At 40.9% G+C, this 25,467-nt stretch overlaps 1 protein-coding gene across 10 annotated transcripts in view; it reads left to right on the forward strand.

Moving 5' to 3' along the window:
• Nucleotides 1-4,392: 4,392 nt before the first annotated feature.
• Nucleotides 4,393-25,467, forward strand: part of myocd (myocardin) — a 92,469-nt gene continuing 71,394 nt past the window's right edge. For 8 of the 10 annotated variants that reach the window (XM_076298192.1, XM_076298196.1, XM_076298199.1 and 5 more), the window contains exons 1-2: nt 4,393-4,550; nt 18,849-19,130. The gene's annotated coding sequence lies outside the window, so the exon portion shown is untranslated. Of the gene's footprint in view, nt 4,551-10,701; nt 10,786-18,848; nt 19,131-25,467 lie in introns of those variants that run through there. The other 2 variants (XM_076298193.1, XM_076298194.1) reach the window with 2 other exon arrangements.

The following is a 25,467-nucleotide window of genomic DNA, read 5'->3' on the forward strand; positions in this document are numbered from 1 at the left end:
TAATGTAATTTGGATTTAAGGGTCATCACACATTTGGTTTCAATTGCTTTTCCCTTAAGGGTGCAAGCAACCAAACTGTCTTTGATTTGAATGGAGTCAGAGGTTTCGAGCAGACATTGAAAAACAAGTGCTGGTAATTTAGCCCAGTCTGAGATGTCTTGTAGCTAGCATTTTTTGTGATATTTATCGTGTTAAAACCGAGGGGACCTGTGACGTTGGCTTGGTATGAAAGGCCATGTCCATCAGTTACGAAACATGGCATCTGGACATCTGTACGTAGTTAATATGCCTTGGAGCAGCTTGTCCAGCATGGTGTGTTCTTGAGATGGAGCGGCGCTCCATAGAAGCCTGAACATAATATCCACAATAATATGTAACCACAGGCCTTTCAATAAGTCTCATCTCCTTAATCTGACATTCTGCTGATCCACTTTGTTTCCCCACAGAGTTTAATAAAGTTGTACAGTCCTGTCAGACTGGCCCAGAAAGAGAATTGTATGTGTGTGTACTGTATGTGTGTGTGTGTGTGTGTGTGGGGTGGGGTGGGGGGTGGGGGGGGGGTTAAGCCATATACCAATGGTTATGACAAAATTCGAGATGAAACACAAATTTCTTCTGACAGATAGAAATGACTATTGCCACAGATGTGTCAGGGCAGTCACTACACGCAGGGAGTGCACTCGAGCATTCCCTTCACTCTGCTTTGCTAAGATGAGAATGTTGCTATCAGCAATCAGCATGGGCGCAAACGTGAGGCGTTAGATCATGCTCACTTACCTAAGAACTCTGTCTGACTGTGAGAAAATGCAAAACAGTCCCTGTGTTACAGTGAAATCAACCACAGACCAGCCGCAGGGGCCAGAACAACTGAACTCAGGTTGAGGGCTCAAGGATACTCTACATTACTATATGACATTAGAAATGAAATGTTTATCTATTACCTTTTCCTAAGGGGCACACTGTCTGGAGGGCCTACAATGTTAACCAGTAGAAACACTCCCTTGACATGCATTTAAACGGTTATGTGGCTATTACAGGTTTTCTGTCATGCCACTGTCAATTATTGAGAGAGAAAGGGGCGGGGGACCAAAGCTGATAGAGAAGTGTAGTAAATGTTTAGGGCGTTTAAACCATTAACGGTAAAGTTAGATTGATTCAGAACTTGATTCTCAGTGTTACAACTATACCTTGATTACCATGATGCAATTTGAATGTTTTTATAAACATGGTGAGGTAACACAGACTTCCTCACAGGCTTGTCTGAAAACATTTTGGAGCCACGCTTCCAGACAAGTGCGGCATAGCATACCGCGCAATGAATAATCCTTCTTATTTTGCCCTTACACCTCATGCTGGGGTGAGCATAGCCCCCCTGAAGTCTATGTTAGTATTGGATGACATGGAACTCTGTGCTCGGTACTCAGTCAAAACTGTAAAAAACCTGACATCATGGCTGGCCGGGGATCCAAATATAGTCCACGGGATAGAGAATGCTTTCTAAATTTAGAATTCATGCTGCAATCAAGCATTCTGAAACTGGCTAAGGTCTTTCCTTTTCATTAGTCATTAGAAGGGATATTTGTTCATGGAATCAGTTTCCTGAAAATACAACATCCTTAAAGATACCCAGTAAAAGTGATTCATGCGATGAATATGTCCACTGGATTTCTACAATGTCATGCATGCAAGCATGCTGGAGGCAAGTTTCCTTGCTTTTTTGACCAGAATTGAGACGGTCAGCATGAAAATAGACTCTGGCTTCCTGTGAATACCGAACTGGACCAAAAATACACTTCTTAAAACAAAGTACCATAGCGACTTGAGCATCATTCAACATGAGTTGTAATCGAGGTTTCTTAAAGTATGTTGTGTGTATGAGTAGAAAGAGTTGAGACAACCAGCATCCTTCAGGACCTTGTGTGCCCTTGCGTCAAAATCAATCTGTACTTCAAACAGCGCTTCTGTTATATGGAGACCACACATTTTCTGGTCATTTGTAACTACATACCCTTATCCATAACGACATGTGATGTTTTGTTGGTTACAAATGAGTCCACTGATGACTATGGTATTGCTGAAACTATACTTAGAACTGGGCTGTAGGCTGTAGAACAACAGGAGCAACAAACATTGTAAAATAGTTTTGGCTGAGGAGATGTAAGGAAGACAGATGGACGGAACAGGTGAGGAGGAGACAGTTCTCTATTTGACCAGCAGTGAGAAACCAGTTTGATCACCCAAATGTGACTCACCGTCAAGCATTTGTGTTTTTCTGAAGCATGCTCCAACTGAGTGCTAATACACCTACACATTTATGCGCTACCAATGTTTCAACTATTTTATTTCATGCCTGTGATAAGCTACTTACCTTGCAACCACATAGTATCATAATAGTAATACCATATAGTATTATGTAATGATATACCATATAGTATCCTTAGGTACATGGCTGAGTATTGCAATTCGCCTCAGTCCAGGAAAAAACACAGTGTTTGTGGAAAGAAACACAGTAGTTGTTAATGTTCAGATACTTGATGAACAGAATGGCAAAGCATAATTTGATTATACTCTCATGCCGCTATTTACACAGTCTATATTTAGAGACATAATAGTGTAATAGTCTATGAATGGCCACACTCCTCACTTCACTTTGGCAGGGGGGTTGCTGTCATCCATCACTCTCCTCTCTCTATGTCTCAATAAATGCAGATGTAGAAGGTGAGTGTGTGTTCCTATCAGTGTTTGTTTCATTGATCGAAAGCAGCACTGTTTAACTGAAAAACTTGCGTCATGTTCCCTCTCACTCTCTGTATTTAGAGTGTAGGGCTCTCCTGTGATTAACGACTGGACACAGTTGCTGCACCAAAGGTGCTCCTAACCACAGGTCATTAAATGAAAGGGACAATGACTTACTCAATCTCTTTGTCACTAACACTGTTATGACTTTAAAGATACAACAAGAAAATAAATGTCTAGTAAAGTGCTGACACTGTTTGATGCCAACTGAGTCTTATGGAAAAACATTTGGCCAATTATCATACATTAGTTGTACTGCAGAGGCCACCATAGAGCACCTGTCTGTTTGCTTTCCTTCAATGATGTAGGCTGTAGCCTTTACTGTGAGAAGTACAGGTACAGAGTGTTAAAACAGCATGGTAAGCAATTAAGAAATGTAATTGTGATTGCGGTAATTGCATGAAATTGTATCGTTAATGACTATTCATCATAGAAATTATTTCATTTTCTAATCTGTTGAAATTTTACACCAATCAAAGTTTTAAAGTTCAACAATGTTATTTTACACATCAGCACACATCTACAGACTGCTGCTGATTCATTTATTGAATAGCAACATCACTGCAGGTCTTCCAAAACACTTCAGATATTAAACATTATTATCCCAAGGCTAAATGCTGTGGTCCTTTTTTATGTTGAGCTTCTGATATGGCAAAGAAATGTTGATCATGTTTGAAGGCCACGGAAACCAAAAGTAGTAAGATAGGCTGACCACAATCTAGAATAACTTTATTTTAAAATTTGAAAGTTGTATGAATATGAAACACAGACACCTGCCTGTAATTTGGTTGTAGTAGAGTTTCCTTGTGGGAACAGTGAAGCGGTGCACCTTAAAAACATTGAGGCATGACATGATACTCAAAGGCATTCAGATGGTAATGGTACATCCCAGCCAAAACGCTTTATAGCAGTCATCCCTTGCTCTTCGTTTACATGTTCGTTGGTTTGCTAAGATGTCGTGTGATGGTGGATTCCAAGTCCTCAGATGACTTGGAGACCTTATGTCTGGATGGACTGCGGTAGGGTAACCCAATACAACTCTGCAGCTCCCCACAATTTAACTCATACTAAGGATGTGCCAGTATACAGTATGGATTTCATACATACTGTAACACTTAAGTGTGTAATTCACAAATTCAGCATGTATATAATTTGTCAATTCTGACAAAAAGATTCAACTCCAAGCATTTTTTTCTCATTTCTGTCTGTCAAAACAAAATGATCAAAAGATTTTGAATTTTTATGTGATTATAAGATTACACCGATCCTTTTCAAAAAGTACTGTGTACCCATTTTTCTTGGTACCTGCACTGACTGGTAAGTAAACCTCCGATTGTGGTGTGTCCATGTACATAGTGAGTCGTAGCTCGTTTGACAAACAAACCACTCTCACTCACTCGAGGTTACACCACCAATCTCCACAAGTCCTCCAGAACTAATCACCTGCCAGGACCTTTATAAAAATGAAATAAATAACAATGAGACAACATCCCAACCTCACCCCACCCAATAAATAACCAGGGCGAGATAAGCTCCGACAGTTATGACCCACTTGTTTAACAAAGCTGGGACAGAGTGCTCTGTGGCACTGGGGCTCTTGCCTGCCGGCAGGGAGGGAAGACGAGACGTTTCCCTGACTCCTTCGCTAACTCACTTCTCTCTATCAGCACGTCCGAAGGCTCGGGTCTGACGAAGCGCAAAAGAGGACCATACCGTCCGTCCAATTCATCAGAGCTCCATTAACGGACCTTGCAGTGAGTACTTATTCAAGTCTGCTCCTCTCCTCTTGGGTGATGACACTGTTTCCCCCCCCAAAAAAGATTTACAGACTGAACAGGGATGTTCAGCACAACTGAACAATTAATCTACTGCACTGTCTGAGTATGAAAAAAAAAACAAGATAGAGACAAGTGGTTGTCTGTGAATTTGTGTATACTTTTAAAATTAAGTTGCCAACATTACGTTATTATAAGGTCCTGATAAGAAGAAGACAGTGTGCCTTGTTGTTTGATAGATTGTTTTGGCAAAGTTTTCATGATTCAGAGTCATTGTTTTGATAATTAATTCAAATGACTGAGATATGGGCGTTCACATGGTCCAGTAAGACCCTAATATATTTCGCTCACTGACTTGGAATAGAATGAGAAAATGTATTAAAGTTTAGCTTTAGATTAAGAGACAGACATTTAGGGAAGGCAAAGTGGAATAAAGAGGCATGACAGAGAGAGACAGAAAAGCAGAGTGAAGGAGAAAGAGAGAAAGAGAGACAGACAGATTGTGTGAAAGAGAGAGACAGCTAGATAGAGAAGGGGCGGACTGAAGAAAAAACTGTATGTCTATCTCTGCCCAGAGCAATGAAAGACGTGACTGATTAGTTATTGCTCTGGATACAAGGAACTCCGGCATGACACACTACATGCTGCCCAGGTCTCTCTGCCATGTAGACCGATGGACTTTGGCCACGCTTTGGGGATGTGATGTAAATGAACGTTCTTAATAGGCTTATTAGTCAAACGGCGAGCACGGCAAATGTGTACGTCTTGGCAGCGCCACTCTGTCCTGTGCCTAAGATCCGTCAGCGTAGTAACAAGAAGATTGGCTGTTTATAGAAGTTGAAATGTTCAGAAGGAACGTATCTCCGTGGCCGGTCCCAGGAGCCGGGCCTAATTAGAACCAAATGGTGGAAATTCACTTCAAGAGCCCCGCAAAAGATCTCTCTTTTATGTAGCTTGGCAAGGGGCTCGGCTTTTGTCAGGCGCACCACGCTCACTTGCTCATCACCATCACTTCTCCCCCCACAATGCATCTGGGCGCGTGAGGGTATGATTGTGTTTGTGTGTGTGTGCGTGTGTGTGTGCGCATCCCTCGGTCTGTGAGTGCATCTGGATGGATCTATAACCTCGTCTACCTTTGTTAAGGCCCATATTTTTTTGGCGTGTGTGCCTGCTCGTACTACACAACGTGCTAATGGGACTCAATCTGCTTTATATTATTTGCCTCTTTCAAGTGTTTTTGGGGGTACTTACTCTGTGCCTTCTCGAAATGATTACATCATAGGGCAGCTGGTCACGCAGAAGGAACAAAGGGAGGCTTGCAGTGCCTCTCCCTACACTTCTACTCCCCATCCTCATGCTGTGAATTTAGACTTATGTTCATCTGCGTGGGATTTGACATGTAAACATATGACTACTGTGCTTTGACTTAATAGAGGGGGAGTGGCATGTCATTGGCGTGTTTTATGTGATTAATTCACTACAATAAGGAAGTTGAGCGGAAGGTGCAGTCATATGTTGAAATATCTTTTCTTTTTTTCATTCTTGACCTAGACTGTCACTGCCGACGTCAGCTGTGACTTCATAATTACACTACGCTACACCTTATACAAACTTTGGCTTAGACCAAAGAACAGTCAAACCCATGGCATCAGAGATAGGGGATTTCATATTAATATATCTTCCTTCTTCCAAAATAATCCTATCTGTCACTCAAAGTATTTTTCATGTGCTTGATTGACTTTGCATTCACAGTTTTCCTTTCATTTGCACTTTTGCTGGCCCCTGTTCCAGTAATATTTTTCAAGAGAGTGATGGGGTTTCAGGTCAATATTTCTCATATGATAGACTAAATAAGCCAGTGGGGACCTGCAGCACTTCACTGCAAAGGTGTGCTAGGTGTTGAAGGGTCATATTTCAATTCAAACAATCTTTCAGTTTCACTCAGGAGGCCAGAGAGAGAGATAGGATGAGAGGGAGAGAGAGAGAAAGAGAGAGAGAGAAAGAGTAAGAGAGAGAGAGCAGCACATATCTTTATTAAGCTCACACCAAAGAAATGGAAACTGGGAAAAAAGTGTACTGACTGACAATTAGGAGGAGGAAGACCTTACTTCACCAAAGCTAGTGTTCTAATAGTAGATACATTTTTAGACTTTTAGAAAATATACCTCTATTCATTAATCTCAAATTATCTTCCTGTACATGCAATGAAACACTGAGGCATGTGTTAATCTTTATATCTTTATACTCTGTATACATTCAAATGTGTTCCAAGAAAAGGTAAAAAAAGCAGTATGACATTCAGGCTGTGAATGTCAGAAATGTGTCTGTATACACCTTTGAGATGCAGTTTAGTGTCCCTTTGAGACTATACAGTTAAAAAATAGTGCCTAGAAAAGTGGTGTGTCATGGAAGAAAAACATTTCTCACCAGTGGATGAAGAGCGACCCAATGTTTGTCTAGCTTTTTGTGTAATGAGACGTCGCAGGGCTACTTTCTCTCTTTGCGGCTTTGCTGTCTGGTCGCCTACGTCCTAATTCACTCCGGCTAGTCTGTGAGCCGCCGCTCGAGGTGAGGTTGATAAAGTCTCCCACGGGCATGTGGCCAGGACCAGACACCGCAACACTGAGTAGTAACAGGTGTGTTTTCAACGCAAGATTATTCTGCAACGCAGAATTGCAGGAATTCCACTGTATTCTTTGCATGAATCTAAAGGTCCCTTACCCTATAAAGAGAAAGGGTCTTTCTCTTGACATGTCAGTGGATAAGGAGCTTGTAGATTCATGCAAAGAGAGAGGAACTCACAACATCACTACCAAGCTCACCACACCAAGCTGATTGAAAAGGATTAAAGTTGTTTTTTACGATCTGCTTTATACAGAATGACAAAACATGCACAGAAATGACACGAGGAAAAGACCATTCCATCTGCTTAGTACATGCAAAGGCTACAAGATGAGTACATATTTGCTCATATCTGTTACAAGCTGCACTAGAGAATGTCTGTGGTTTTCTTATGCTAATGTTGTCTTTGGTCTGAGGCTTGCTCTCATGGGGATCATCCGTTTTAGCACCGCTGCATGAGTCTGTTAACAACCGACAGCCTAATTTGACTTGAGGACTGCAGTTAGCAGCCATGGTTTGGCCTGCGATGCTGGAGTCTACTGGCGCAAGTCTGAGGCAACATCAGAACGGAGTCTCTGAGCCTGTCAGAAACCAAACCCCAGGGGGAGACAAACAGAATGGCTTCTGATTGCTGTGAGATGGGGGGGTTGATGGCAGCATCTTCATCTCAACTCTTCGTCAAAGCACTCAACATTGGCCCCTGCCGTCAACTGAAATTGATCTGTGTATACCTCCCTGACTACAGATCACAAATTCGGACTGTCTTGTCCTTCCAGTGCTCTCCAGACTGCCAGTGAATTCTCCGGGTTGGTCAGTTATAAAGAACTTTGTTTGGTGTTGCATCGTGAAGACAAAGCTGTGCGCAGTTTTCACGCGGGTCATCTTTGCCCTTGGACATTTTCAGCCGGTTGGAAATTGGACTAATTTTATTTTTAATTTTTATTTATTTTATTTATTAATTTGTTTGTTGTATGTCTTGGTGTCACGGGTACGCTGGCGACTACGCCGCTCTGTCCGGCATCTTTTGTGTTTGTTATTTCTTAAATGTATGTCTTGGTGTCACGGGTACGCTGGCGACTACGCCGATCCGTCCGGCATCTTTTGTGTTTGTTATTTCTTAAATGTATGTCTTGGAGTCACGGGTACGCTGGCGACTACGCCGCTCCGTCCGGCATCTATTGTCTTTGTTAGTCTGTGTCAATGACAATGTCTTATATGTGGAGCGCTTTGGGTTGCACTCTGTGCATGTTAAATGCGCTATACAAATAAATCTGACTTGACTTGACTTGACTACACGTGTAAGCAGAAGACCTGAGCAACATTAAAGTGAAGGTGACGACAGGCTGGCCGCCAGTTTTGCGGATCTGCGCAGCTTTCTTGTAATGACTTCTGGGAATGCAGAGACGCGCATAGGCCTTATTGTTCAAAGGAAAGAATGAAAAACAAAACATCCGCCTCAGCTCGCATGCTCACCAAAAGAGAGTGCATGAGATGCATCCAACAGAAACACTGAACAGAAATAGTGCGTCTATTTTGAGCCGTCTCAGTTCTTATTTTTAGAAGAAAAAAAAAGCGACCTGAACTGTGGTAAATTACAGAAGGATAAGGTCACCCTTAGCATGTTATTCCTGACTTATTTTCTGGCCTAAGAGCTCTGACTCATTTGAGGTATGTGATGATGTCACCAGGCCGTGTTTTTCAGTTCAATACCTGTCAAGTGTTTTCTGTCTGACAGTCTGATGCAATCACCAATACCAAAAGTTTGAATGACCTAATTCAGAATAGCAAAGCTATAGAGGAGTTGTGGACTGCAGTTCAAAAATACTATAATTATGTATGTTTACTTGAGAACAGAATCTCTTTTAGATCGGAAGGAAAAGGTAGATTTTTACACTATAGGTCACAACTGTTAATTATCCATACATGTGCACTCTAAGTGACAAACTCATAATTTCACACTAAAATTAAGAGAACAAATAACAATGAAGCAAACTGTCTGCTTTGGGGATAAAAAGAATGATGGTGTAGTTGCCAGCCTTAGACATAGATTCATTCTTCATGTGTTTTACTTAAAAACATGAGGTTCACTTAATTTCACCCAAATATGAAACACCAACATAACATATGGAAGAAAAGTGCCTGTTTCATATAACAGCTGCCATTTTAAAGATTACCACCTACTATCTGGGATAAATGCATTCAAGCTGAAGCTCAAAATATCCTTAGAAAAATAACTGTAAACGGACCTGTATGGAAAAAGACATTAAAATATTTATGATAGTTGTTCGTTTTTGAAGAATTGACAGAAATCAAATACCTATGGGTCTCCAGAAGGGCAGACATCAAGACAAAGTACAGTACATTCGTACATTGTTACGCTGCAGACCAGGGTAGGGCTCTCTCATGAGATGTTTTCATATCTTCTTTGAAATAGACTGCAAGGCCATGTTCTCTGGACAAAGAGAAATGATTTAGCCTACATAACAAAGACACGACTCATCGTCTCTTTATGGAAGATAATAAACCATATAGCACTTCTACAGTGTACACTTTATGCCAACAAAACATAAAGGTTACATTGCATAGGCTAAACTGTAAATGACAGGTACACATGGAACACGCACAGTGATGTTAATGTTTCCTATAGCCTAGGTGTAGTCACATGTAGGCCATGACAGGCAATTTGCCACTCAACAATCAACAGACACTTAGAAAGACTCTAATGTTTGGTTTTAGGTCAAATCTACACTTTTCTTTTATTGCATATCAAAACTGTTTAGAGAATGGAAGAAGATATGACGAAAAATGTAATGCAAAATATTGTAATGTAGTCTAGGTCACAATAAGTAAAGTTGGGCTTGACTGGACCATAGGCCTACAAGAAGGGCATCATTCTGAATCGGTTCTTCAAGCTATTGATGTATTTGGCTATGTCCATGGCATGAACACTTTAGGCCTATTTGAACACATCCTCTACTATGAAAGAATATTTGACATACCCACTCAACGGATAAATGTGCAGCTGTGTAGGCCAGAGGTTCTCAAACTTTTTGGGGCTAACACCAAAGATCAAACCAAAACGCCAAGGCACACCAGATTATGGTTATTGATTGTAAAGTAGCCTATGTCACACATTATTATCTAGGCAATAACAGGCATGTTAATTCATACAGTCATGCCCACATGTTTCTCTATCGTTCATGAGATGAGACCAGTGATAGGCATATGCTCACATGATGTTGATTGAGCTTTTTAATCAAGAAGATGTGTCATTTATGTATTTAAAATACCCCTCTAGCCCATTTCATGAGTCTGTATAAATGCATTGGGTTCCTAAAAAATTCCACAACACACCGGTTGAAATCCACTGGTGTAGGCTACTGGACTGTTTTCAAGCCGAGTGCTCTGTCGGCTGCATTCGGCTATTTCCGTGAATGATGCGTTTCGTCTGACAGGCAGCAATGGCTCTTGCTGCAGGCAGCAGCGAAAGTTAGTACAAACTCACAGAATTGCAGACACACACTTTGCCGCCCCTCGAGCCCTGGAATATCGGTCTTTTAAAACAGAGTATGTTCACAGACGACTCATTCAGGTATTTATTTGCGCCTAGACCTTTAGGACACTTGGATGATAACTGGCGTTTGTTCTGTTGCTTCAGTCATGGTTGTCACTCGTAGCAGCCTACCTGACGCGAAAGAGACCTCATTCTCGTAACTCAGTGAAGGTAACCTCATCTCACAGTCTTGTGTGGTAAATAAAAACGTATAAAGCTTTTGGCAAACCTCCAAAGATAGCGACAAAAGCATACCGTTGCTTAATTCTGTTCAAATAAGTTATTCAGAGGAAGCTTCACCAGATGTTTTGCCAAGTGAAATGTGGAGTGGTGGCGGGCGGGCTGTGAATTAGTGCCTAAGATGCTTGCTAGCGACTAGTATAGGCTATAGCAAAGTTAATAGAAACAGAGGAGACTATCAAAAGCACTTGTTTTTTTTTTTTAGAATTATTTTAATCAGGTAAAGAGTGCTTCTATAGACGTCCAGCTTTGTTGTAGACTGCATGTCTGTGTGTGACAGCGACCTTAATGGTCGATTATGGTTTGGTATGCTTCAAACAAACAGGCCTGGTAGCTTACCCATGCAAAACGGTTTGAGTGAAAGGTAAGCACGTGCTTTTTTTCACTTGTGCAATCAATCATTTTACCTAACATACCTTAAGATGTAATTATAGTAAAATGTTTCAATGTTGAGAGTGATTAATGACACACACACTAGAGGACAAGCTAGCACATTAATTAAGCCTTATTGTGAGTTAAAGAGTTTAGTTTGTAGCCTACTTTTGAAACATTTGCAGTAGCCTACAGTGGATTGCATTGACAGGAAAAGAGTGGATGCAATATCCTAAATTTCAGCAGCTATTCGTTATTGAGTAACTTACCTGGTCATTGTGAATAAGTAGATAAAAATGGATCTTAGCCTATCATATGTAAGTAGACGAAAGTGTCAACACATACAGTTCTTGTAGGCTATACAGGACTACAGCTCATTTTGAGACAGGAAATTGAACGTTAAGAGCTGAGCAATTATCATGTTCTGAGCTATATTATGAAACAAGACTACTCAGCAGTGAATTAAATTAAAGCAAGTGAAACCAGTTACCACTTATCAAAAGCAGCTGCTCCAGCTCCAAGTATTTTAGGAGAGTGAAAGAACAGATCAGGCATGGTCCAGGCTTCTCTCTTTCTGTCTTTCTCTGTCTCTCTACACACACACTAGGGTTTATGTTTGGACATATTCTTGTGTTTTGTGTTTTGAGAGCCAATCTGAGGTTCTGGCTGGTATGCACACATTATAATGTAAGGCCAATTCTATAGTTTTATATGAGCAAAATGTTTATGTTAAGACACTAATTTCGTCTATTTGTTTTCCTAAATTGTTTCATGATCAGCAAATGTGTGCTGATGTCAGACTCCACCATCAGATTTACGGAGTACAAGTTCAGGGTTTACAGTGATCCCTTGTTTATTTACATACACTGAGTCAAGTCAACTGTAATATCGCTAGCGGTCATTTGTACTGGATAAACTAACTATTTCAAAACATTTGGATTCAATTATCAAGGGGATATAATATCCTAACAAACCTTTGTTTCTATTAATAAATTTGACCATTTCATACAATGCAAACTAAGCCAGAAGTTATTTTCATTGGTGGAGATTTAGTGTATTTACTATTATGGGCAAAGCCTTATCAGAACAATAATACAGACAGCCCTTCATAGAAAATCCTCATCTACCCTATCAAAGGCACATTTAATATTTAATATTTACTTACAAAATGTTGCAGCATGTAGAATTAATCATTGAAAGGAATTATGAGATAAATGGCTTTTGTGAACCCAGATTTGATCATAACTTCACACCTAGTTTAGCCCTCTATGGGTCATGTAAGCGCTGATTGGGTTAATACATAGAGGCATAGGTATTTCATCAAACCTTACCACCTAACATCCTGTGTCACACCCATTCAGTTGCTGCCTCATGAACAGTATACTTACTTCCTCCGATATGCTCAATGCAACAGCAGTTATATAGTGGACGACTGACTAAATAACTTTTTTTACATTTATTTACCACTGCTTGGTTATATTTCCTATTGTGATGCACTCCTCAGAACATCATTTCATTTTCAGATATTTGTATTCACCTATAAAGTAGGCTAGACTAGTTCCAGTTTTTTGGATGTAGGGCTAACTATTATGCTTAATATCAATTAGCCTCAATTCGTTGTCATGTCACATTGCAACAGAATTAAAAATTAGTGATCTGACAGATGTTCAGAGTGCAATTACATTGTAACATATGACTGGGATGGCTTTTAGCTCAGTTACACAGCATTCGGAGTAAGAACAACAGTCCTTTCACAAAGCTAACACCATATCCTAACTACACGCGATGCAAGCGAGTGTTAGCGATGAAATCAGTTTAATTACATTGTTTTCAATTGGAATGTCCTAACTGTACGTGACTTAGCGCCGGCCCGTCTTTCTTACAATACCACGTTACAGCCTACCACGTGTGGACGACACAGTGTTCAGGTTGAAGAAGTTAAGGAGCTTTCCTTTTGTCTCGTAAATCCCCTGCCCGAGTTGGAAAGTGTAAATTACCCAGCTTTCTTGCAGCATTTCACGCAGGAACGCCCCCTTTACCTCGGAGTTTTTGAGGGTGCCCCGAGGTTGCCGTACGACAAGCATGGCTGCGCCCATTGTTGAGATGAGATGACATGTATTTTCTTTGCATTTGTACTGTGTTGGTAATTTTATGTCGATTCAATGCTCTAGATTACATTGCTGCTTCAATCCGGTCACCAATTCATGCATTGCACGGTCTTGCTGTGTGCAATACAATGTAACGATTTGTTTTCCAGTTTTTCCACATGTAGCACAAAACAATAACAATGACTAGCCTCCTGCTAATGCCCCTCGTGGCTCGAGAGAAACGCGGCAGCACTTGTTGAAATTGAAATAGGCAAAATTGAGTTACTAAAAAAGTTTTTATTATTAATTCACATTGACCATACCCAGTAAGGGAGAATGAGGGACGTGTTCTAGACCAATTTCCAGCACCAACGAGACAGCTGCTGCCCTGGTGGCATCCATGTTCTTCCCAAAAAGACTACAACCCCCAGCGTTCGCGCTAGCAACTCATTCGTACATGTTGTACGGGTGGGCGTACGATGATTTATGAGTCTAATGGAAAGGGCCCTTTCGACCATCCAAAAACCTTTTGACCATCCACTTGATCAACCAACCGATCGACAAACCAATGTAATACTAATGTAGACTAGGCTATAGGCTAAGTCGCTTTGCAGAAAACTAAAACAGGACTTTAACCAATTATCTGCGAGATATGAGAAATGCCATAGCCTGGCCTGTAGGCTTATCACATTTTCTCTTTTTTAAATCATTAAGTTATGGAAGCATTCCTATGAGCCCACTTCAGATCATCTCCAAATATGTGATTAAGTTTAACAAAGTTTTCTGGACAAATGTATCCCTCGGACCGCAGTTTGAATATTAGGCTTGAGATTAACATAGCCTGAATGCTGTAATGTTGCCACTAATGAAGATAAGTTTATAAAGTAGGCTAACAAATTTAAAGTGTTTTGAGCTGAACTGGCATGAAGGCTGGTGGACTGCTTGTAGTGGGCCACCTGGATCTTTGGGCAAAACACCAGCGAACAGGGAAGCCGCAGTGTCTGGCAATGCAGACTGCTCGGGGGACCTGCTTATCCAGCTGTAGATCGAACTGGCAGGCTTATCATAAATTCGTATTTATTTCAATTTGGCTATAGGCTACGATTCCTAAAAGTTCCTATGGTTCACAACAACTCGCAATACGCTACACTAGTTAACCACAATTTGTAGCCCTATGTTGGTCATGTTAAGCATTGCTTGCAACATAATGTGAAACTAAAATCTAAGCTAGTAGAAAATTATGTTTAAAGACGACAGACAGACAAAATGCACCAAAAACAAAACCTCAAACAAAATTGTCAAAGTAATGAACGTGCTGGTAGATTGGTCAATAAGGTGTTTGACATGACGTGCCCACCGGGCGAAAGTAGGGCACGGCCGGAAATAGGTTACTTTCTGATAGTTAGTTAGCATTAAGCAACGTGCTGGTGGCAGACGTTTTTGGTAACCAAGCTTGTTGGTGTGTGTGTGTGCGCGCATTTTACATGGATTTGCAAGACAAAAGTGGTGTATGTCCGAAGTAAAAGTAGTATGTGTGTGTGCATTTTTACATGGATGTGCAAGACAAAAGTGGTGTGTGCAAAGTAAAAGTAGTAACCTATGTGTGTGAGCTTTTCACAGGGATGTACAAGACAAAATTGGTTTATGTGCAAGTTTTTCATGTGCATGTGCAAGAAAAAGTAGTGTGTGCGCAAGCATTTCATGTACATATGCATGAAAAAGTAGTACATGTGTAAGCTTTTAGTGCATATGCGACCTATTCTTGATATATGGCCTGGGGGGGGGCCTCATACGTCAGGTCACATCGCACTGCACAGAACTGTCACAGGTTGTATCCAGTTTGGACATTCCAATCGAAATCAAAGTAATCAAACTGACTTTGTCGCTAACACTTGCTCCTATTACACGCAGTTTGGACATGGTGCAAGGCATGGCTTCAGCGCAGTCCTGTCCACAGTTTGAGAGCAAATTTCCATGATTTTAATTTCACATATTTTCATACATTCTGATTTTTCTAAATGGTTACCTTTGTCTTCACAGACCCTTGACTGTGAAGTTACAAACTCAAAACGCATATCATTGGTCAGCTTTCACCAAATCCGTCACTAATAAACCACGGCCTTGCTTTGCCCATTTATATGGTATCTTTGACCAAACTTTTACTGCTCATTCTGTCCATTGCATGTCCCATACAACACTACACACTTTTGTTTTTTCTCTACTAGATCACAGTCTTGAACAACCCATCCATACTCCAAACGTATAGTATTTCTGAAAATAAATAGTTCTCTACTAAATAAAAATTAGTCTGTTACAAGGTGTGTTTCTCAGAGTAATATTCTATTACATCACTTGCTCCATAAACATAGAATGACACAATAATAAGAGACGTTCTACTTCCTAACTTGTCCCGGCATTCAATTTATACATAGTTTTATTGGCACAGATAAGAAATGACAGAACTATCATGATGAAATGAGCTTTCCCTTTGATGTGGCAATTGTACGCCAAGATGACACATCATCATAGCCAATTTGACTGTGTAAACTCTGCAGCAGAGGACTGAACCTGAACCATATCAGTCTGGTCCTAGGTACATGTCACCATTCCATTGCTCCTTTGGCTACACAGGCAAGAATCTAACTCGCCAGGGCTCGTTCAAAGAATTCCCAAATGCGTGCAGTGCATCTTGACTGTACAGATGGTTCTCATATCCATTGAACGGAGACCACAGCAAGGTGACTTATTTCATAATGATACACATGCAAGATTGCCCAAGGTCAGTAACTTCCTCTTTCTCTTTATGAGCGCCAGAGAGCTGTTAGTGTGCAATATGTTGTATCTGTTACATACAGTAAACTTTGTGGCAGACTGCTTTAAGGAACTGCCTTTTACAGCTAAGGATCCAAATGCACATGTATTAGAGGAAATAGGCGCTGAAGCCTGTGAGTCATGCAAAAGATAAAGCAAGCCACGAGAGCTAAATATAAACAATGTGAATTGTCAGCGTGTGAAATGGGGGACTTTTGGAATGTGACTGTCACTTCTGTGTCTCCCCCCACACACGGCCTTCCACCTTTGCCCCCCTCAACACCCTCAACACCCTGGCCTCCCCGCGCACTTCAAATGTTTAAAAGAGTGTGACGACTGAGAAACGCGTGGAGTGTTTGTTTGTGGCCTCATCTGCCTCGACTGAGTCTCCAGTGGCCTCGCTTATCCTCTGGAGGGTGTTTTTTTGTTTCTTCGCCAGTTTGAATGGCTGCCCGCGAATTCCTGCATGTTGAAGTAACAATATTGTTTTGTCTCAAGTTTCTCTGAAATCCAACATAAGGCTGAGAAAGGCATGGTTTAGGCTCAGCCTTCCTGGAGAGGTGATGGGCTATTTCTTTTTTATTTTAAAGCTTGACATTTTCAGGGCTGAGATTTCTCTTTTTGTTGACCTGAGTGCTCTTGTCTGCGGCTTTTATAGAGCGACATTTAGATGGAAGGTTGGGGGTGGGGGTACGAAAAACGAGATGTCATGTCACACACTTTTATTAGGCGACAGGTCGTTGAAATTGAGCTTTTGGACTTGGAGCTCAAGCCCAGGCTCATCTCTTCCATCTCGGTGGGGTAAACAGAACATCCACAGTCTCACCACATTGGCATTAGTGCAATAGATGTCTCTCTTACCTAAGATGCTGCAGGACACTGCACTTCTCATAGCAAGATGTCTTGACCTTTTACGTTGAGTTTTAGCAGTGGCATGTGGTGTAGCAACTGTCACTTTTTGCATTATTCCTTGTTGCGCTATGCTAATGGCTTATGCATTGCTGACATATTTGGACGTTGGTGTTGTTGAAAATGCAGTGGCTTTATGATGGTGAAGCATACAGTGTCATATTGTTTGCAGAGGAAGTGGGTATTGGCTCAGTTAATTGTATCACATGCAAAGGAAGTGTAATTTTTTATCAGAGTGAACACCACAGCAATAACTGCTCATTCACACTTCTAACCATCAGACAGACAAACAAGCACTTATTTTCATTTGATGCAGACTTCAGGGAAGGGACTGTGGGTTCTTGAACAATCCAATTGTAGAAATCCAGATCCTTTGGGTGATTCAGGCCCAGAACACTTGGAAGATAGAAAACTAAGTGATGGAACTTAGTTACGGTCCAACAAAGTCTGTTCCTGTTTTTTTCCCCTTCATAGTTAGTTGCTGCTGGTCAGTTTCTGCAGTAATGAATTGTTTTAGCTACTCTTTTCCCTGCACACAAACTCACCATATAGGAATGCAAAGGGTGCCCTTTTATCCTTTATGTGATGCATGTCATGAGAGAATAGCTGTCAGTCTTGGTGTCAAGTCCATGCTTAACATACCGGTACAAGCATTCTGTTGGACACACACACACACACACACACACACACACACACACACACACGCACACACACATACTTATCCAACAAATACAAACAATCATTCTAACACAAACATACAGTTTCGCTCGTCAAAGCCAACACACTCAACAATTTTACATTGTTTCACTTAACATATTTGAGAAAATATCTCATGTTGCATTGGGCCAACGTTACAGTATTTAAGTCGTCTCTTTAATGTGGGCTGACCACAGGCTGCACGCTATGGCCTGTTTATCCAATTATAACCAGTGCATTCTGAACCGTAAATCAGCAATGCATATTTCTGAAATCGCATTCGAAATGCTCCAACTTAGCCTTTGGGTTTTTAATGACGTACCTCTCTCCCTTTAAAAGCACAAGAGCAACTGCGATGATAAACATGAAGTGTGTGCAAATTATGCAAACTCGGCTCCAAATACAACATCTGCTTTTGCACTGAGCAGCGCAGGGCTGTAATCTGTATCGTGTGCGGCATTTTCAATATTAGTGTTATATGATTATCAAATGCCTGTGTGTAATTTTCATCAAATGAATGCATGCCGTGATGTCACTCGGTAAGGGAGCATGGTGTTTGGAAAGTGGAAAGTGATTGTTAACATAATTTCCCTCTGTTACAGGGCATATGCCACCCAAGCCCATGTTTATAATTTAGACCCATCTTTGATGCTGTTTCTTTCCACCCTTAACCCATTTTGCGTTGGAAATATTATTTGTAATGCATATTCAGGGAACTCTACTGATGGAAATCTTAGAGAAAATGCTGAACGTGGCGGTGCCAAAACAGATACAAAGCCCTTACCCAGTAAAGGAGAACAATGAATGTGCTGTTTCCACCACATTACAAAAAACATAATAAATGCAGCAATTGACCAAACTGATAATGTAACCACTATGACCATATCATATTAGGATTACCAGAAAGTGCTGTTTTCAATACAAAAGGTTGAAAAGGAGTGGAAATGTTACACTGACTCTGGCTTGGCCTGTTTTTGACATCCACAGAGACAACCAGCCTCTGAAACCCATTTGCCCCTCTCACGGAGCACCACGAGTGAGGACTCCAGAGCTCTGCCCTGACTTGACGGGTCTATATCAGTGCGAAGATCTGCTGAGGTGTAGCAGGACTCTGTGAGGGGAGACTGGAGGAGAGAGTATAAAGCCGGGTGTTTATATCTAAAGCGGAGAGAGCCTGGATTCACACCAGAATAGAACCACACTCGGGGTGTCTGCTTTCGACACAGATGGAGGTCCAGACAGCTACCTGGTGCACCTGAAACCCCCCAGGTACAATATTTTGACACTTTATTGGAAGTGCTATGTTGTGCACCTCTCTGAATGACCTACAATAAACACAATCAAGCTAACTTTTATCAATGTCAGAGCTATTGGAGTATGCAAGGCAAGCCTATCAGCTAGTTATCTCTTTAGTTCTTGGCATAAAATCCATATTAATGCCTCTTTAACTAGGAAATCATGCAGAAGGTGTCCTTGAGTTAATTTTCACATGTATATTCATATTGAACCAATTATGCTTACATTATTGCCTTGAGACTTTTCTGTTCACCACAGGTGAAATGAAAGGTACTTAAGATATTTCCAGTACAACTCATTTGAAACAGTGAGGGTGGAAATGTTTTTAATTATTATTTCTCAACTTGAACAGTTTTATGAACAAATTTAACACCACATAAGGACATTCTGTTTTGTCGTGATTTTAAGTATTTTTTTATTATGGAGGTGAGAACATTTTTGTAAGGCAAAAGATATGTGGAATTCAGCATCAAAGCCATTTCAAAGGGAAGGAATGAGATTGGACCAACTCCACACGGCAAACATTAATATGTGTAATAAGTTTATTCTGCCACTGTGCACAGAATGGTTTAAGTTGTCATTGCGGATCCTTCCAGCAATGCTCGGTTGATACTTAGTCTGTTTTATGACGAGGATTAAAAAGGATTGAGTTCATGTCCAAATAATTCACCTTTGTGCGGAAATGCTTGAGAGTATTTTACCCGTCTCTGGGGGAATTATCATTGTCTCTCATCAGACACATCATGACGGCTACTAGGACTGAGTTCATGTCGAAATAATTCACCTTTGTGCGGAAATGCTTGAGAGTATTTTACCTGTCTCTGGGGGAATTATCATTGTCTCTCATCAGACACATCATGACCGCTACTGTGCAGTAGAAAAACAAACCAGACATGCAGAGAATGTCAGAATTAGACACACACAGGAAACACCATGTGCCCTGTATTAAAAAATCGTCAACGTCACATAGTATTTGTAGTGCATAGTAACTTAATATTGCTTATTGTGTAGATAATATCTATGTAGATATGTAGATATGGAGCCAGATACTCCACTCTGTGCTGAGGAGAGGGTATAACCATGACATAAAAATCTATTTAGCTGCTTTCTAGTCACATGAACCCTTCTATCAGAACCTGTCAATTCAAAAAAGCACAAATTAGGATATTAGAATGACCAAAACCTTTCACCTGACTGAAGTGAGTCTCAATAATCCTGGGAGGTGCAGCGCCCTCTGTGGACTTTTGACAGTAGCTTGTTTTGGGGCGTAACTGAGTGAAGGGTACGTTACTTCCCAGTGTCAGACTGCTTGGCTGACCATGCAAGGAGCTCATAGAATTCATGTGTTTTAAGGCCTAACTGCCTCTATGCTATGAACACAGGAAAAGAGATCTGATCTTTTGTTCTGTTGTATTATCCTCTCAAGGATAGTTTACCGTTTCAGCCTCTGTATGAATGGCTGTATTGGGATTTTTTGTTTCATATTTTATCCATTTCACTCAAAAAAATGGTCTCATATTCACACAAATGTGGCTTTCAGCTTTGTTTTGATAAGTGTTTCTCAGTCCTGTTGCCTTGAGTCAGTCATCTCTCTGCTCCACCGTACCTGGTCATCCAGAAGCATAGTGTACACCAGGCCGACACAGTTTCTCACACTGCCAGCACAGATCTTCATCTGACTGAACAGGAAGTTTGGTCTTTGATCTCTGACAGTCAAACTAATGTGGCTCAGCAGTTCAGTGGAGTGATGAAATATCAAATGTGAAATAAGTGGCATTTTATGGTGAATCTGTCATCTTCCTCATCAGCACGTCCTCACAAAGGCACAGAGATGCAGATAAGACATGCCAGGGGAACACTTGGGCAACACTGAAATAACTTCAGCAACAAAGATGAAATGACAAATGACATACAAATACCAACATATTAATATACAGTATACATGCAAATTACTGGTAGATGTTAGAAAAAAAAGAGGCCTTCGGGTCATGGGTTTTGTCCTTTACCTGAATGTGAGGTCTGAGAAGCTACCAGTGTTGTAAATCCAGTGAAGATGCGCCAGTTCACTGAGGCATTTTTCGATCAACAGTGAACTGGTTCTTGATCCGGTATCTAGTGAGCCAGCCTGCACTTCTAACAATTTTGAGTGGAACCAAGGATGCATCATCAGCTGCAGGTGCTGCGTGCATAACTGGACTGTAGAATGACAAGATTACTCCAGTATACAGGAAAAAAACATTTTTTTTTTCTAGTTTCGAACCAACTTTTCAAAACCAATTTATTTCTGGTTGAAATGCACTGAACGGTTCAACATCTGAAGCGTGAACCAGAACGAAGCCAGTTCTTTGTTGGTGGAAAAGGCCTATTAGTGAGTTTGTCAAGGTTGTTCAGAGAACCCCAAGGATTTTGATTCTTTAAGTGGAGTAATGGGCCAGGCTGCGTGATTCATTTACCCTTGGTATGAAACCCAAACATTAGCTAGCAAATCCGCTCTCAGTGTTTATTTCAATCACCTCAGATCAAGGAGATGTTCCTCAAGCATTTATCATACATGTGTAATTTTGTACATCTATTCTCTGCTCTGATAGATACACATTTCTTTTAAAGATTTTTTCCTCAAAAAAGCACTTAACCGTCGTCAAACAAATTACAAAAATGAGTTTGGATGAGACTAAAAGTGGACTTGGCAGAATGATCACAGGGTTTTTGGTAATGTGTTTGTAATACATTAGGCCATTATACATTGCTTTTAACTAACAAATTAAGTGTACATTCTGTTTTCTCTAATGCTTCTCCCCTTTGGTTTGAAAGTGATGGGCCACTGGGCCGGTTGCTGCATGTTCTTAAACATCTGTGCGTAGCCAATGGGCTGCCACCCCTGCTATCAGACGTGCTGTAAATATTTTGATCAAAGGATGGTCTAAACACAACACCACATGTTTACATGTGACTATGTTTACATGGAGATAAGGAATGCAGGGGGCTTGGTCAATGTGATGCGCTGCCGCTGAAGATGATGATATATCTTCGGAAGATGGATTTAACCTGTTGAGGAATACGGTCACAAATATGTGATTGGAATGTTCGCAAACCGAGAGTTCCACACTATGATGCGACAATACCCTCATAGATTTTCCCCATAGACAGTATAAAGAACACTGAAACTATAGATCGTTTGTGTAGAATTCTAGAAGGAACCAGGAAAATAATTCATTCCTCAACACCGTCAGCCACTGGTCTCAATGTTGTGGCATGCAGGGATGTTGCATGTGGTTGCGGCGCAGATGTTGTGAAGCAGATGTTCTCAATTAAGTGATGTTGATGTTGAAAGTATTACTTTGCTAATTACATTTGCATAAACATTTAGTTTAATCTTATTTACAATGCATGTTTTGAAAATTATTTTCACATTGAGTTTACTTTCAGTGGCTCAGACGTGCAAACTCTTGTATACATATCTGGAATCTGTTTGTGCGTGTTTGTGTTTGTGTATGTATGTGGGGTCAGGCTTTTTTTGTTTGATTTTACAGGAATCATTATGCAAACAGCAAAACCTTAATTGCGGTGCAATAAGAATGCTGATAGATCCGCAGATCGTGGACATTACACTGAAGTGTGGTCATCATTTATATGGTGAAAAGGAGCATTCCAACGAGTTTTAGATATCAGATTAAAGAACTTTAAGAGAGATTAAAGGAGGTCGAAGGTGCAAGTGGAACATTAATAACAGTTACTAGCAGTCGTGAGACAGACGTAATAGGTGGCGAGTCTGTACATTTGGAGAGAACGGATCATGACCGATTTGGAGAATGTTATGAGCTGTAGATTTATTAAAGTTCAACTTTCAAGCCAGCATAGACTAAATGGAGTTATATATTCAACATTAGCTGCTATTGGTGTTGTCAATTCTGCAGCTGAATCTCAGATTTTACAGAGCTGAAACTACACATTTACACACATGATTGCATTTCATTGGTTTGATGATCACTACATCATCATTCAGACACCAGATGGTTTAGTATGGTTTAGAGGACTAATAGAGAATCACTGATCTTCAGACCTCATGGATTAGATGTGCACAGGTACCTAAATGTGTTTGCTGAGAGAGAGATTGAGAAAGAGAGAGATTTGATTATTGACAGACAGAGAGAGAGTGATACAGAGAGAGAAAGAAAGAAAGAAAGAAAAGAGAGGAACTTCTGGATTTCTCCCAGTTTTGTGTCTGCCTGTCTGGTCTCCACCTCCACCCTGTCAGCCAATAAAGGTGAGCAGGCTCCATCTGTGCTTAGTCAAAGTAATGTCAGATGCAGACTTTGCTTCAAGCTTAGAGAGCTTTGGAGGAGACTTGCACACCCATGTCCAGTAATTAAGTATGCCTGGGCAGATTATATTCAGTCATGGCTATTGGTTAAGGTCAAGTTACTGTACGACTGTTCATCACATTGATGGCTTCAGTGGTTCTGTCTACAGTTTTGGCCAAAAGGGTTAGTCACTGAAGAGACTGGACAGTGTGTGTTTTTGTGTTTAGTTACTGATTTTACGGAGTTACAATATTTGTTGTTATCATGCCCTAATTAGTGTTTACAGTAGGTCTGCAGTTGATGTAGTATTGGGGGCATGCACCTCACTTGTCTAGACTCCTCAGACAGGACCAGCATTTGAAATAGAACATTTACAAGACACATTATGTCATTAAGCGTATGACTCAGAGCACATATTACTCATACATGCAGCTTTCCTCTATGTCTTGATCAGATATTTCAAACATAAGACAGAGCCGACCCAGGCAAAACATCGTAAATGTGTTGGAACAAACACAGATTTAATTGTTCCTCTAACCTTCTCTGTCCATTCCTTGTTTTACCCTTAAAAAAAACAAAAAAAAACAATCTCAATCCTTGGCAGGAGGACTCTGGAGCCTCCAAGACTGTGCCCGTTTTGCTGACCGCTCGGATTAATGAGTGTTTTGGCAACAACTGGCCCCACGGTCCGCTGGCTCAGATGATACTTCCTGTTGAATGCTACTTGGTTCCTTTGTGGCCAGGGTTGTGGCTGGGTGAATTTGGTTGGCACTGAGCAGGCTAATTGAGTCACGTCGGTGTGACAGCACATGGGGGTAGGGGTGCTGGTGGTGGTAGGGTCACACAAGGGGGGGGGGGGGCGTCACATTGGGTTTGCGTCTCGTCTCCGTGTCACAGAACACTGGACCGAGTCAGCCGTGCGGCTGGCGCTTCAAACAAAAACGCGGACCCAATGTAATGTCTGCTGGAACAGCCTGACACCAAACACAAAACACCCAAGCCCTTTGTGTTAGCTCAGTTTACCCCGCTGGCCGTGTCAATACTGCAACGGCTCATCTGAGGAGATGGCAACTGTGACCACTGTAAGGAAAACACTGACATGTTTCTGAATGTTTCAGATGCACACACGCCATTTCACAAGCATTTGACAGCTGTATACAGCACAAATGAATGAAGTCACCGTATTAGCCTCAGCCCACGCCAACAGATGTGGAGAATCACACAAATTGGAGTTTTAAAAAAAGTCCATCTGAAGTTGTTGTTTTTCTTCTTCTTCTTCTTTTAAATGTCAGGAGTAGGGAGCTCTTCACATGACAGAATGTGTCTGTAAAGGTAAAGGGGGTTGGAGATCCCTTGGCAGGGTTGGCCCTGTCACAGCTTGCTGCATCATTTGGCCTGTGATTGCTTTAATTAAGGTATTGTTAGCAGCCGAGTGTTTTGGGAAACCCAAGCTGTCCGAGATCTTTGTGGACAGTAGAGGGTAGATAGGTAGAACCAGAAAAAAAAGGAATTAACTTGAACAGTGTGTCCGTTCAAGTTAAAAGAAGGCCCTCAGTTATACATGTAGGCAGTGAATGACAAAAGAGAGATTCAAGTTTACTTGAAACTTGAATCAAGTTTCTTAAAACTTGAAATCCAAACATGAATCGTGGCATCTCTTTAAACTATAGGTCAGAGTTTCCTTCATACTCCCCCTATGTGCATTCCAGTAGTGTCTGTATATATACATCTCAGCAGAAGGAAATGAAAACCCCTTAGAAATGAGTGTTGACAAAATCACGGACCCTGTTCATATTCCTGGAAATGAGACATTTTTATACCTTACTTGGGTGATACAAAGATAACTGTGCAACTGCGTGCACAAGGTGCAAAGTAAATGAAAGGCTAAGAACATAATCATATAATAGCTCAGTTTAGTTCAAGATTTGGTAAATTAAACCAGATTGTTGTTGGACAGCTTAATGAGGAAAATGAATTGGTACATTTATGAGGTGGCGTGTATGGAGCTT

This window comes from Alosa pseudoharengus, unplaced genomic scaffold (genome assembly GCF_046254945.1).
Source record: "Alosa pseudoharengus isolate Yale_2024_CS ecotype anadromous, Long Island Sound unplaced genomic scaffold, YU_APseudo_1.1 YU_APseudo_1.1_scf_21, whole genome shotgun sequence".
Lineage (NCBI taxonomy): Eukaryota > Metazoa > Chordata > Actinopteri > Clupeiformes > Clupeidae > Alosa > Alosa pseudoharengus.